The sequence below is a fragment of the Rhododendron vialii genome, chromosome 4a (genome assembly GCF_030253575.1).
Source record: "Rhododendron vialii isolate Sample 1 chromosome 4a, ASM3025357v1".
NCBI classification, from domain to species: Eukaryota; Viridiplantae; Streptophyta; class Magnoliopsida; order Ericales; family Ericaceae; genus Rhododendron; species Rhododendron vialii.
Window position 1 is genome coordinate 42,756,778 of NC_080560.1, and position 12,285 is coordinate 42,769,062.

Here is a 12,285-nt window from a genome sequence, read left to right on the forward strand (position 1 = left end):
TTTTATAGGCAAACACATTGGAATGGAATGTAAAGAGATGGATTTCCATGCATTAATATTATCAGGTCAGTTTACGAAGCATCAGATTGTTGTTCAATAAGGAGTTAAATCAACCCAAGTGACTCATGATGGACTACTCGTTCAAATTCTTGAAAATGACTCAGATGATGTTCAATGTATGTCATTTTTAGTGGTCAAGGTCCACAAGGACGACCTTCCTTTGTAGAGAATATATGTTGTGAGGACATATGTCGATTTGGTTCAAAGAAATTCCAAGCTTTTTTACTGCTTTGACAATGAATTTTTTTTTTTTGAACAGCACTGCTTTGACAATGATGATTTCATAAACGTGAGAAGATCATTGCAGTTACATGGAATTTTTTTTATTCGGTGATGCCCCGTACCTATCATGTTTCTCATCAAAAGTGCCGACTCACATGATATTTTAAATGTATAGTCACGAAATGTGGTCACCGATATATTACCCTTTTGGAGCACGTGTTGTTAAATTTGATTCCAAACTACATTAAGTTAACGCTTTCACTGGAAACACGCTTCTGTGCCTAATTTTCCTGAATCATACAAGAAGTTTGAGGTGGAGAAACAATAGAAAACAGTTTCCCTAATCTTCTAAGGAGGGTTGCCTTTGCTGCTGCAGTTTATTTTGTTTGGCAAGAGAGGAGTATTAGAAAGTTTAGAGCCATTCATAAGCCTCCTTCCGCTATTATTCGGCAGATCATGTATATATGAAGTCAGGAAAAATGCTTCCGCAGAAATATAAAGCCTACCATAACAGCCTTCGATAGTAACAGAAACTATGATACAATATCTCAAAAAACAAGTTTCAAAATGGAAACGTTTGCGAACAAAATTAAGTCCGCAATGACTTGAATTACAATCTCCAGAAACAAATTGTTGCAATTCTTGTATCATGCCTGGCCCGAGAAAAAGGCAAGTTCTCTAACTAATTTGTTTGTTCTCACTCGTCGTGTGATCTGTGGGCTCTTCTCTTCTCCTTCAGAGGAGACGTGCAGTCTGTTGAAATTCCCTGATCCAAGTTCTCTCCAAAACTTCTACTCCAGCTTTTATACTGCAATTGATTCACTAGTCGGAACTAGGGACTCTAGCATTTACCTGCTCCAATAGTTAAGCAGATGAGAGAGATTGATTTCTGTCAATGTGATGCAAATGGGGAAGACCCAGATAGTAAAAATTCAGCATTTAAGAGTCATATCAAAGGCTTACCTTGGCTGATTTGACGAGTTCTGCAGGGTACAAACCACATTCATACATTTGCGTATAATGTGTAGTCTCAGTATCACTCTCCAATATGCGGGAAAATTCAGAGCTAGACGTTAGCGAACAAAAAACGAAGTCCCGGGTTGAAAGCTAAGGAAAACCTTCAAAGTTGCAAGAAAGTGATCCATTCTGAAACCTCACATATTAAGGTGTGGGGAATGATGTAGCAGAATTTTGGTATTTATCAAATCAAAACTACCTGAATGCGTGTCCCCAACGCTATGACATTGGATGCTTCACAGATGAGATCTGCAGCGTGTAACCCAAAAATATGAACACCAAGTATCTCCCCGTGGTCAGGTTTGTTACATATCAACTGCTGAGGAAAATAAATTTACTTGAGTCATCAAAATCATGAAATATAATTCATCGTTAGCCAGAAAGTGCAATTACTATTCATAAGAAGCATAGATGTGCAAGAGGAAATAGAAACATTTTGAGAGGATTAAAATTGTAAAGGAACAACATAGACATTTTAATACCTATTTACGAGTGGAGGGAGACTAATGACAAGGGAAAAATAGCTTTTCACCACAAAAACTCAATAACAAGGGAAACATAACGTGATGATTAGAGACAAGCAGCACAAAGCAGCTCTGCAGAAACATGGACAGTGTTTTAGTTTCTCCACTTGATGCCTTTTCTATGAATTGTGTGTGAGTTGATGAATTGATCAACCTCGCACTTCTTTTGAATTATCAGTTAAAGCTTAATACTAGTCCATGAAAATTAAAAAACATTCAAAGATATCCTCTTCACGCTATGGATATAGTATTAGAAATTTAGAACTACGGGAAACTCTTCAATACACACCCCTTTAAGGTGTGTACCATATGCACTTATTGTATGGTTCATATTGTGTCACCACATAAAAAATTACTTATAGGACCGGTCATTCATAACATTTTATTTCATATCGTAACTTTTATACTAAAAATTCGTAACTTTTCATCAATATAATTCGTAACTTTTTAGCAATAGATTCATAATATTTTGAGAATTATAACATTTTGATGTGTTTCAATGAATGTGCATATGATTCACACTCATATAAGAGTGTATTGTAGCACTTCCTTAGAACTACATGTGAATGCGAACTAGTTAACATGTCCATGTACCAGAACCATGTGTATGCACATAGTTTAACTACAAAGATTGCATAACAACAATATCTTGAGATCAATCATAACTCAATTAAAGAAATAGGGAGCTTTTTCCTAACACGCGTGTGCGCAGACATACACAAAATTGCAGGATACATCATCGTATCATAGGATTTCTGTACAAAAAGTATACGGGTCAAATACTTCATAGTTTTTTAAGGAGACGATACAAATTGTAAAATCGTAGATTTTTAACAAACTATATTCATATCACTATCTAGCTCTGTCATGAAAGAACCGACCACAGCTAAAGATTCAACCGCTAATCAATATAGGGCAATAAGACTTCCAAATTCACCTATATGGACACTTACTTGTCCAAACCACTCAGACATATTCCATAGAGGTTCCATAGAGGTACATCTAGAGAAATGAAAATTTAGAGTTTTGGTGACAATTACAAGAATGGTAAAAAAGAAGCAAAAAGCCAAGTACCGAAAAAGAAAATAGACCTGAATTATATTAGGTAAATGAAATCGATAGCCTCATTTGAATCGTATGCAATTCGGACCAAAATTAAGCTTTTGCATACCCAAAAATGTGAACCCAGAATCAGTTTGAACAGAATTGATGCATGCTTGTGAATGAAAATGGGAGGCCAGAATCAGCAAAAAAACAATATGTATACACACCCGCAGTCCAGAGAGAGAGAGAGAGAGAGAGAGAGAGAGGGGGGGGGGGGGGGGGGGGGGGAGAGAGAGAGATATCTTGGGGGAAATGGCGACGGCGACTGGTGTTCCGCAAGAAACACGCAGATAACAGATGGCGTCGACTTGGTCCCATTTAAAGCTCGCATAGTGAACACTCGAGGAATACCAAAAACGACGTCGCCTACTCGTTAGTACTTCTTATCTTCAACCTGCGAAGTCTTTGAAAACATATCCACAATCTTGTTTAGAAAATTGTGAGCGCATTCGGGTTTAGCTTCATGATCATAGTTGTTCATGCTGAAGAACTTTTGAACGGGATAATCCTTAACAAAACATCATTTGAAACGAATATTGATCGATACATGATCGGGGATGATTAGTGAGAATTTTTTACGTGAAAATAGATTTGTTCACACCCTATCAAACCTTTGATCAGAAGAAACGACGTCGCACGCTATTTTATTAATGCGATGTTGGTTGAAACGACGTTGGTAGCTTGCAGTATTGGATCTGCAACGTGAATTCGTGAAATTGTGATCTCATTCGATTTATCTCCATGATCAAAGTCGTTCAAGTTTTAGAGCTTACGGAGAAGATAGAAAACGTCAAATATCATTTGAATTGATTTCTGAATAATATGTAATCGGAGATGATAAAAGTGATTTTGTTTTTATGTGAATAGACTTGGTCATACAGTATCAAATCCATTATACTCCGGCGAAGATCAAATTCACTCCTCCAACGAAGGGACGTCCCCGACGAAGAGAGAGAAAGAGAGAGAAGCAACTACTCGGCTGCTCACTACTCCATTGTAAGTTGTAACAGGTCCGTTAATTTCAATTTTGTATAGCTTTCATTTGAATCATTCATTGTTCTTGGCAAAAACAAAACTGCTCGATCACTACTCCACTGCTAGTATGAAAGCTATTTCGTTTATATGAGATTTCATGGTCTCACTTGGATTTTACCTTAACCTGTTGATGATCTTATGTACACACTCCTATTAATCTGCGACAAGCAAGAAATTTAATTCTTGCTCCATTGCATGTTCAAATTGAGGCAATTGTCAAGTACATTTGCGAGCACTGGGTTTTGCAAGAGATTTAGGTTCTTGGAATGGAAATGGTTGCTTTCTGTTTGGATTCTGGACCTTCTGAATGGTGACTTTGCCACTCACTGCAATTGATCAATTTGCATTTTTTGATTAGTTCAACGACAAGATCTAGGCAAATGAATGAGACTTCTGGAACGATGCATGGATCCCATCCTTGCCTAACTTCAAAATTCCTATGGCCAAATCAGTTAACAGTGAAATAAACTTGGTGGCGGATGTCATTGATTGGTCGGGACAGTGGGATATCTCAAAGACGGTGAAGGAGATTCCTCAAAAAGTTGTTGATGCTATTTTGAAAATCCCTTTACCTCATGTGAAAAGGCCAGATCATCTTGTGTGGCATTTCAACTCTTCGGGAATCTACACTGTCAAATCTGGTTACCATATCGCTCACCAAGCGATTTTGGAGAGTCAGAGAAAAGCCTGAATCGTCTTTCAAACTGAAAAAAGAAGCTTGGAAAGTTATGTGGAAAATGAAAGTGCCTAATAAGATAAGGAGTTTTTGGTGGCGGGCTTGCAAGAACATCTTAGCAACAAAAGAAAATCTGTTCAAGAGGAGATGTGCAGTAGACAATCTGTGTCCCATCTGCGAGAAGGAAGTAGAAACTACGGAACATTTGTTTCTTCTGTGTCCATGGGCTAAAATGGTATGGTTTGGGTGCAACATTAAACCGTTGGGGGATTTGGGTGGTAATGCATCGTGATCAAATGGGCAGCTGATATGATGGAAAACTTGACAGTAAAGGAGGTAATTAATCTCATGGGCAGAGTGGCTCAAATAGCGTGGAACATTTGGAAGTCAAAGAATGATTTTGTCTTCAACAAAACAATGGTTGGTTAACCCACAGCATTCAATAACATCATTTCTCCATGCTGAGATGGAGTGTTTAAAAGCTTTTGAGATTCCTAGAGTCCAGATGGATAACCCAGCCAATCAGGAGGATTTATCCACCTGGAGGGTGCTGGACAAGGGCAGATTTAAAGCAAATTGTGACGCAGCCATTCCTGCCTCCGGGCTTAGGAGTATCGCTGCTGTTGTGCTTCGAAATTGGAAAGGAAAGATTGCGGATGGCCTTGCAAAGTCAGTTCATGTTAGGACCAGTCTTGGAGGGAAGCTCCATGCCATTAGAGCTGCCTGCGAGATGCTGATCAGTTTGGGCCCGAAGGAAGTGGAGGTGGAGTCCGAAAGCCAGCAAGCAATCCATCTAAGTGTGTCGGAATTAGTGCCACCATGGGATGTTAGAGCGTTAGTGATGGACATTAGGCATTTTGCAAAAGAAGGAAATCTTTTTTTCAAGTGGGTTCGAAGGGCCGCAAACAAAGTGGCACATGAAGTTGTTTTTTTAGCTTTAAGGAATTCTCTTCCATGTAATTGGATTGTTAATCCTCCCACTTCTCTTGTACCGGTTTTGGAAAAAGATGTTAATTAAAGCCTTTAAGGCTTGTTTTGCGGATCAAAAAAAAAAAAGAGAATGAGATTTTGTTGATTTAATTGGGCTCCCGCAGGTAGGTGGTAGATTTGACCCGGCATTAATTGAGGTGCACATGCTGGCCCCGACACCTGCGTTATCAAAAGAATGAGATTTTGCTAGGGATTTAGGTTCTTAGAATGGAAATGGTTGCTTTCAGTTTGGATTCTGGACCTTCTGGATTCTCACTCCCTCATAACCAGTAGAATAAGCCTAGCAATTAGTGAATCAATTAGTGCCCGGATTATTTACAGTCCACACAAGCCTAGCATTATAGAGAAGGCTAAGATAATAATCAATTAGTGCCCGGATTTGTTATGTCGCTGCACAAGAAAGAAGAAATATAGAAAATAGACTGCACACATGACTTTCTTTATTTTATATGTGTGATAAAAAAAAATTCGCTCGAATTTCTCTCTAGTCTCTACACCCATTTGTAAATATTAGTCTTTTCGGAAAATGACATCATATTCAATAATTCTTAAACCTTGTTTTCTTTGGATACTGCCTAATAACCACCACCACCATCCGCAGACAATGGGAAAAAAATGGAGGGAAAATGCTGAAAGTGAACAAGACCGTATGATAGAACTCAGCCATAAACTATGTTAATCCACTAGATTCATTCCCTCTGCTACAGAACAAAACCATAAATGGGCTGCCATTCCTCAAGGTCTTGCCCCTTGGCTTCAGAAGACTGCCTGATTCTGCTCTAAATTCAAGGTGGTTGATCAAGCTTGGTTTGAAAACTTAACAAGCTTCAAAAATACGATCAAGCTTAGCTTGTTTATTAGACGAGCCAAGCTCAAACGAGCTTTAATCAATGATGTTTAATTGCTAGTTTATTGTCTTTCTGCGAGTTTATTGGAAGAGCATCATTACAGTTTAATTGTGTAAACAATGGGCACTGGAATCGGAACATTTGCGGTGTGCTTGAACCCATGACTTGGTGCCCTGGAAACCATCAAGAATGCTCCTTCAGGAACAGAACTGTATGAAAATACCTTTGAACCCCTGAAAAATAGGAAGATTTAGAAAGCAAGATTTCAACTACTCCGTATATGTTATTCAATGGACTATAATGTCGTCATTGGCAATTAAGGTGCAAAGCAATGATGTTCCCTAACAATCGCAAGTGATGATCATGTCAATAAGGCTTAGGTGGTGGCATGCTAAGAAAAGGATTACTTTGCTGCTACTGCTTTCCTCAATGTATATACAGATTGGTGATGGTTTCTGCTTCTGTTCTGTTACTGTGTTCTGGGCTGTACCTGCTTACTGGAAAGATGGTTTCCGAGGGAACATGAAATTTTGTTCGAGGGCTTCTCTTCTCTTGATGCTGCCTTGAAGAGTTACTGGTTCCTAGTGATGATGCTACTTCTGCTTCTTCTTTTGGTAAGCAAAGAGTCTTTCAAAAACATTCCAAACTTTAAAAATTTGAGAGTGCGCGCACAGTGATGATGCTACTTTGGTTCAAGAGCAATGGAATGCAGGTCCTGCTGGTGCATACAGCTTGACTTGGGTCTAATTGTTTGTTGGTTCTGCTCAGCTTTGGTTGTGGCTATCTGCTCCAGTACAAAGTTTTGGTTCCTGACTTCTGATGCTACTAAGCCTTCTTCGAAGAGGGTTCTTTCAAGAGCAGTTCCACTCCATGTTTTGGCTGCTATGGTCATGTCTATGCTTCAGTCACAGAGGTTGGTCTGTCTTGGAAGCTGTCAAGTTTGGGGGTGCTGCTGCAAGTATAGTTTTTTGGTAGTGCAAACAAAGGAAATGATGAGATGTCAGGAATATATGACAAAGGTGGGATGTTGGAGTATTGCTATTGATCAGTCAAGATGAAATCTCACATAGGTAGGAAAGAATTCTAAGCTCGATTAGACTACTTGGTTGACTGGTTTTACCATAGGAAACCGACAGTAGTTCTGGTTATTTCATTCAAAGAGGGTTCAATTCGAAACTTTTTTCTGCTTCAAGCTTCAACACACTAGAACATGAGTGATGGAAGGATTGATGAATCATGACAAGCAAATAACCAAAAAACGATAGAGTGGTTAAGTAGTAACTTCCTATTCAGTCCACACTAGAGATTCCCAACATATACTATGAGCCATCTTATTCACTTCTTTTGCCCATGCCAGATCTTTATCTGGCTCGGAACAGGGAAAACAGCACCCCACCATAACAGCCATCAAAAAACTTGTTTCAAAGTGGAAACAATTGTGAACAAAATTAAGTCCGCGATGACTTGAATTACAATCTCCAAAAACAAGCTTTTGCAATTCTTATATTCTGCCTGGCCTGAGAGAGGCAAGTTCTCTAACTAATTTGTATGTTCTTACTTGTCATGAGATCTATTGCTGTTTTCCTTCCAAGGATACCTGCATTCTCTTGAAATTCCCTGATACAATTTCTCTCCAAAACTTTTACACCAGCTGTTATACTGCAACTGGTTCACTAGTCGGACTAGAGACACTAGAATTTACCTGCTCCATAATTAAGCGGAGGAGAGAGATTGATTTACAACAAAACGTCCTTGTAGCTCCTCGGTTCTTGGAGGTTTAGGGGGACCACTGTTTTAGTGGTATTCTGAGAGCAGCCACTTTGTGCATATATTGCCAAAGGTTAGGTCTGTCTCCAATCATCCCCCGCCCATACCCCCAATGATTGGGGACTAGATGGGTTATGTTATGTTGTTGTTGTTGTTGTAGGAGAGAGATTGATTTCTGTCAATGTGATGCAAGTGGGCGAGACCCAGACACTAAAAATTCAATGTAAATGGTTTTTAACTATCCTATCTAGAAAACTTGATAAGAATACGTCCAGTGTTGCCATGCTTGCTCAGCATTTACTAGTCGATATCAGAAGCTTACCTTGGCTGATTTGAAGAGTTAGTCAAGAACTTCAGACAACATTGGATGAGCATGAACTGCAGACTTTATGTCCTGCAGGGTACAAACCAAACCACATTCATACATTTGCGTATAATGCATAGTCTCAGTCACAGTCTCTCTCCTTCAATAAGCTGGAAAATTATGAGCTTCTTTGACGATGTTGGCTCCTTTTCCTAAAGCATTTAAAGAATCTCTATGCTCTGGAAGAATCTGTTTGTATATTTCAGGAGCAAAATTCACAGCCATCAGTTGACATTTCTGTATATTGGTGCACTAATCCAGTTAGTTAGAAAAGGAAAGTTCCGCACCCTGGCTGCATAAACTAATACTACTATCAAAGAGATTTTTCCTTCCTTGGGTGGAGGTTTGGGGTATGAAGCATAGGTTTTTTCGAATTTTAACCACAATTTAGTGGTACCATGCGACTGTTTCAACTCAAAAGGGAAAGTACCAATTCCAATTAACATACGGAAGAATAAGGATCATAACACTGAATCCAAGCCCAATACAAACACTTCCTGCAATAGCTATCCATTCAGGAACAAACTCCAATTTAAGAGCATGCATGATCACTGGTAATTACTGTCTTCCCTGCAGGTCGCAGAAATACATACAAATCATTTGATTGTGTGTAAGTACTAAGTGGTGGGATTGCCAAAAGTATCTGATTATTTATTGATTCGGGTATAATAGTACGTTGTTGCATCGATCCCTAAGGATCATAACAATGATGCAAGGTACAAAATGAGTCAAGGAACTTAAACAGGTCTGCTGCTAATGTGTCATTAGCTTAGCTAGGTTTATTTCAGGCTTTTAGTTTATGTTGTGGCCAATTTTTTGCATATTTTCTTGCAAGTCTGGCTGGCTCTAGATAGCGATACCATGGACATGTTCTGGTCAATTCGATCAGGCCTAGAAAGTTTACTAGCTAGCTGCTGTACACGAAGGAATCTCCTGCATGTGTCTTTTGTTGTGTGATTTCCACAGTTATCAATCCTGGAAACGACTTCTCTGGGAGGTGTAGCATGTATGGCCGACACCGCGTATCCATTTCCATTTCAATTTCAGTACTGTATACCAACTTCAATGCCTTTGGGGACAAAAGGAACGGAAAATTAATTTGATTTTGGCAAACCATTTCGATCGTTATAGGTCCCACTCATACCTTCTCGATAACAGTCGTTCCAATTTTATAGGATGTCCCGAATGAACCTCATTTGTCCAAGTAGAGAGAGAGAGAGAGGCTGAGGTGTGTAATGGCGTTGATTTTGGTGGGGTCTGGACTGGACTGGGGGAGGCGGCCGTTAAAAGAGGTTATAGTACGTATTGGGCTGGAATGAGACGGAGATAACGACGAATTGCGACGAATGAACACTCGTTAACGTGCACGTGATGAGTTGGTTATCGTCGTTCCTTCTTATCTGAGAGCAAATAGGAGCACGTGGCTTGCCGGGTGTAAAGTGATTAAAGCACGTTAATGTTGCAGTAGTTCGGACCATGTTTTGACTCAGGCTTTTTACTTAGATTAATTCATAATAACATATCAATTTCATATCGGACCAAAATTTCATATTACGTGACATGATACCCAAAACACGGTTACCGAATGTGGTCACCATGGTATCGTTATTCATATGGATTGGCATATGAAAACTGATAGTAACACTTTAGCATTTTTGAACATGAGACATCAGAAAGAAGCAAAATCTTAAGTCTTGTATTTTGACCACCTAACTAATTCATTGGGATTATGACATCGTGCACTTTTATTATTGATGCGATATCATATTTAGTAACAAGAAGATTGCAATGAACCCCATGGGGTAGCTCAAGTGGCAGTAAGGATGAGCTGCAAATACAGACATTCTGAATCTAAAGCTTAACAACCTCCTAGGCCCAGCCTTTGACTGGACCGGGAAGGAAAATAATCGAGGTACGCATAAGCTGGTACGAACACCCCTCACCATCGGAAAAAAAATTACTGGAAAAAAAATACGATGAAATTATGAATCTACATGGTCCACACTAGAAATTATGTACAGCGTACACGCAAGGGTTTGCCTTGAAACTTTTTTTTACTTTCTAATTTTTTGTATTTTTCCATTTTTTATGAAATTAGTAGTAATAGACATGGTAAAAAGTCAAAAACACTTTCAAATCACTTCAACTTGCTTCTACTCGCTAATGGGCTCTAGTCTAGTTGGCGTCTCCTGGTCCTCTTTATGTAGGAAGCCAGAGTTCGAGCCTCTTCTGGTCCTCTTCGTGTGGGAAGCAAGAGTTCGAATCCCGCTACTGGCGTTTGGAGTTCAGAGCTATGGATAACTTCTGAAACCCCTAGTGGACTAACCTGTCCCCTTTAAATCCCGTTGATGTATACAATTTTAGAAAGGAAAAAAAAAAAACTTGCTTCCACTCGAAAAACAAACGTCTGAACAAAAATCTTTTTGCTTTTTAAAAGAAATTCTGAATGGATGATGCGAGATTCCAAATGAATCATTTGTTGAAATTGTTGGTGTGGGACTCACAAAGAGGTAAATAAAAATCACTCCGGATTTTTTTGAGGCGAAGTGAAAGCGCGTAAAACATTTTGGTCATTGGGTTCGTGACTTGGTGCGCAGACAACAAGGTTAATCGCAATGGAAACCCTCGTAGTTTTACTAAATGGTAGCAGAAACCGTGTGGACTTTCTCAACTTAGGGTTCTCCAACACTTCTTCACGAGTGTTCGACGGGTCCGGTTCCGGCATCGTGGTTCCATGCAGTTCTTTTCTTCTTGTTATCTGTTGTATTTCTTGTATTTTCTTTTATTTTGTTAGTTTTTTTTTGTTTTTGGGTACCAGTAGTGTCCAATTTTTGTATTATATATGTTTTGGATGGGTTTGGTAATATTAATGGGATGATCTGGTTTCTCAAAAATAAAAAAGGACACCGCTATTCGCAGCCCTTTATTTTCTTCCATAGCCCACTACATTTCGGTAAATGGTTGTTGAAAATCATAAATAATATTTCGGTAAATTGCTGTTGAAAACAAGATTATATTTCGGTAACTACATGTCGAAAATATGTTCAACTTTCGGTAAACAACTGCCGAACATATATTTTCGGTAAATATCTGTTGAAAAAAATATTATATTTCGGTAATTGGATGCTGAAAATATATCTCAATTTCGGTAATTAACTATCGAGTATAATTGAAATTTTTTTTAACAGACTATGGAAAAAAATAGAGGACTGCGAATAGCAGCGCCCATAAAAAATTTGTTGACCCCCTGGCTAAATTACACTGATAGACCTAAGTTGAATTTGGACTAAAATTATTTTCCCTAATGACAATCGGTAACTTTAAGTTACTTTTTTTTTCTTAGCTTATCGTCATAATTGTTATATCATGTCGTTCATTTCGGCAAAGAGAATCAAAGAAAAATATAAATATGAACAAAATTGAAAAAAGATTTATATTAGACAACTCTAAATACATTAAAAGATGGCATTTTCATATTTTTTTGAACTTTTTTTTTTTTGTCTTTGGTGAATTTTTTTAAACTTTGATCCATATTTTTATGCTTTTTCAATTCTTCTCGTTGAGACGAATAGGTAATGCAAAAAATTTGACTCATATCTGGAGAAAAATTAATGGTGAGTTTCTCCCATCGACTAAATTAACTAAAGCCCATGTTTTCATGGACTTTTAAGTAGGTTA

The 12,285-nt window shown here is 38.5% G+C and overlaps 1 long non-coding RNA gene across 1 annotated transcript; it reads right to left on the minus strand.

The window, feature by feature from the left end:
- Positions 1-803: 803 nt before the first annotated feature.
- Positions 804-8,971, minus strand: LOC131324607 (uncharacterized). The gene is made up of 2 exons (XR_009199392.1): positions 8,566-8,971; positions 804-1,134 (listed from the first exon to the last, which is right to left on the minus strand). It is a non-coding gene; the product is annotated as an uncharacterized LOC131324607 (long non-coding RNA).
- Between the last annotated feature and the right edge of the window lie 3,314 nt (positions 8,972-12,285).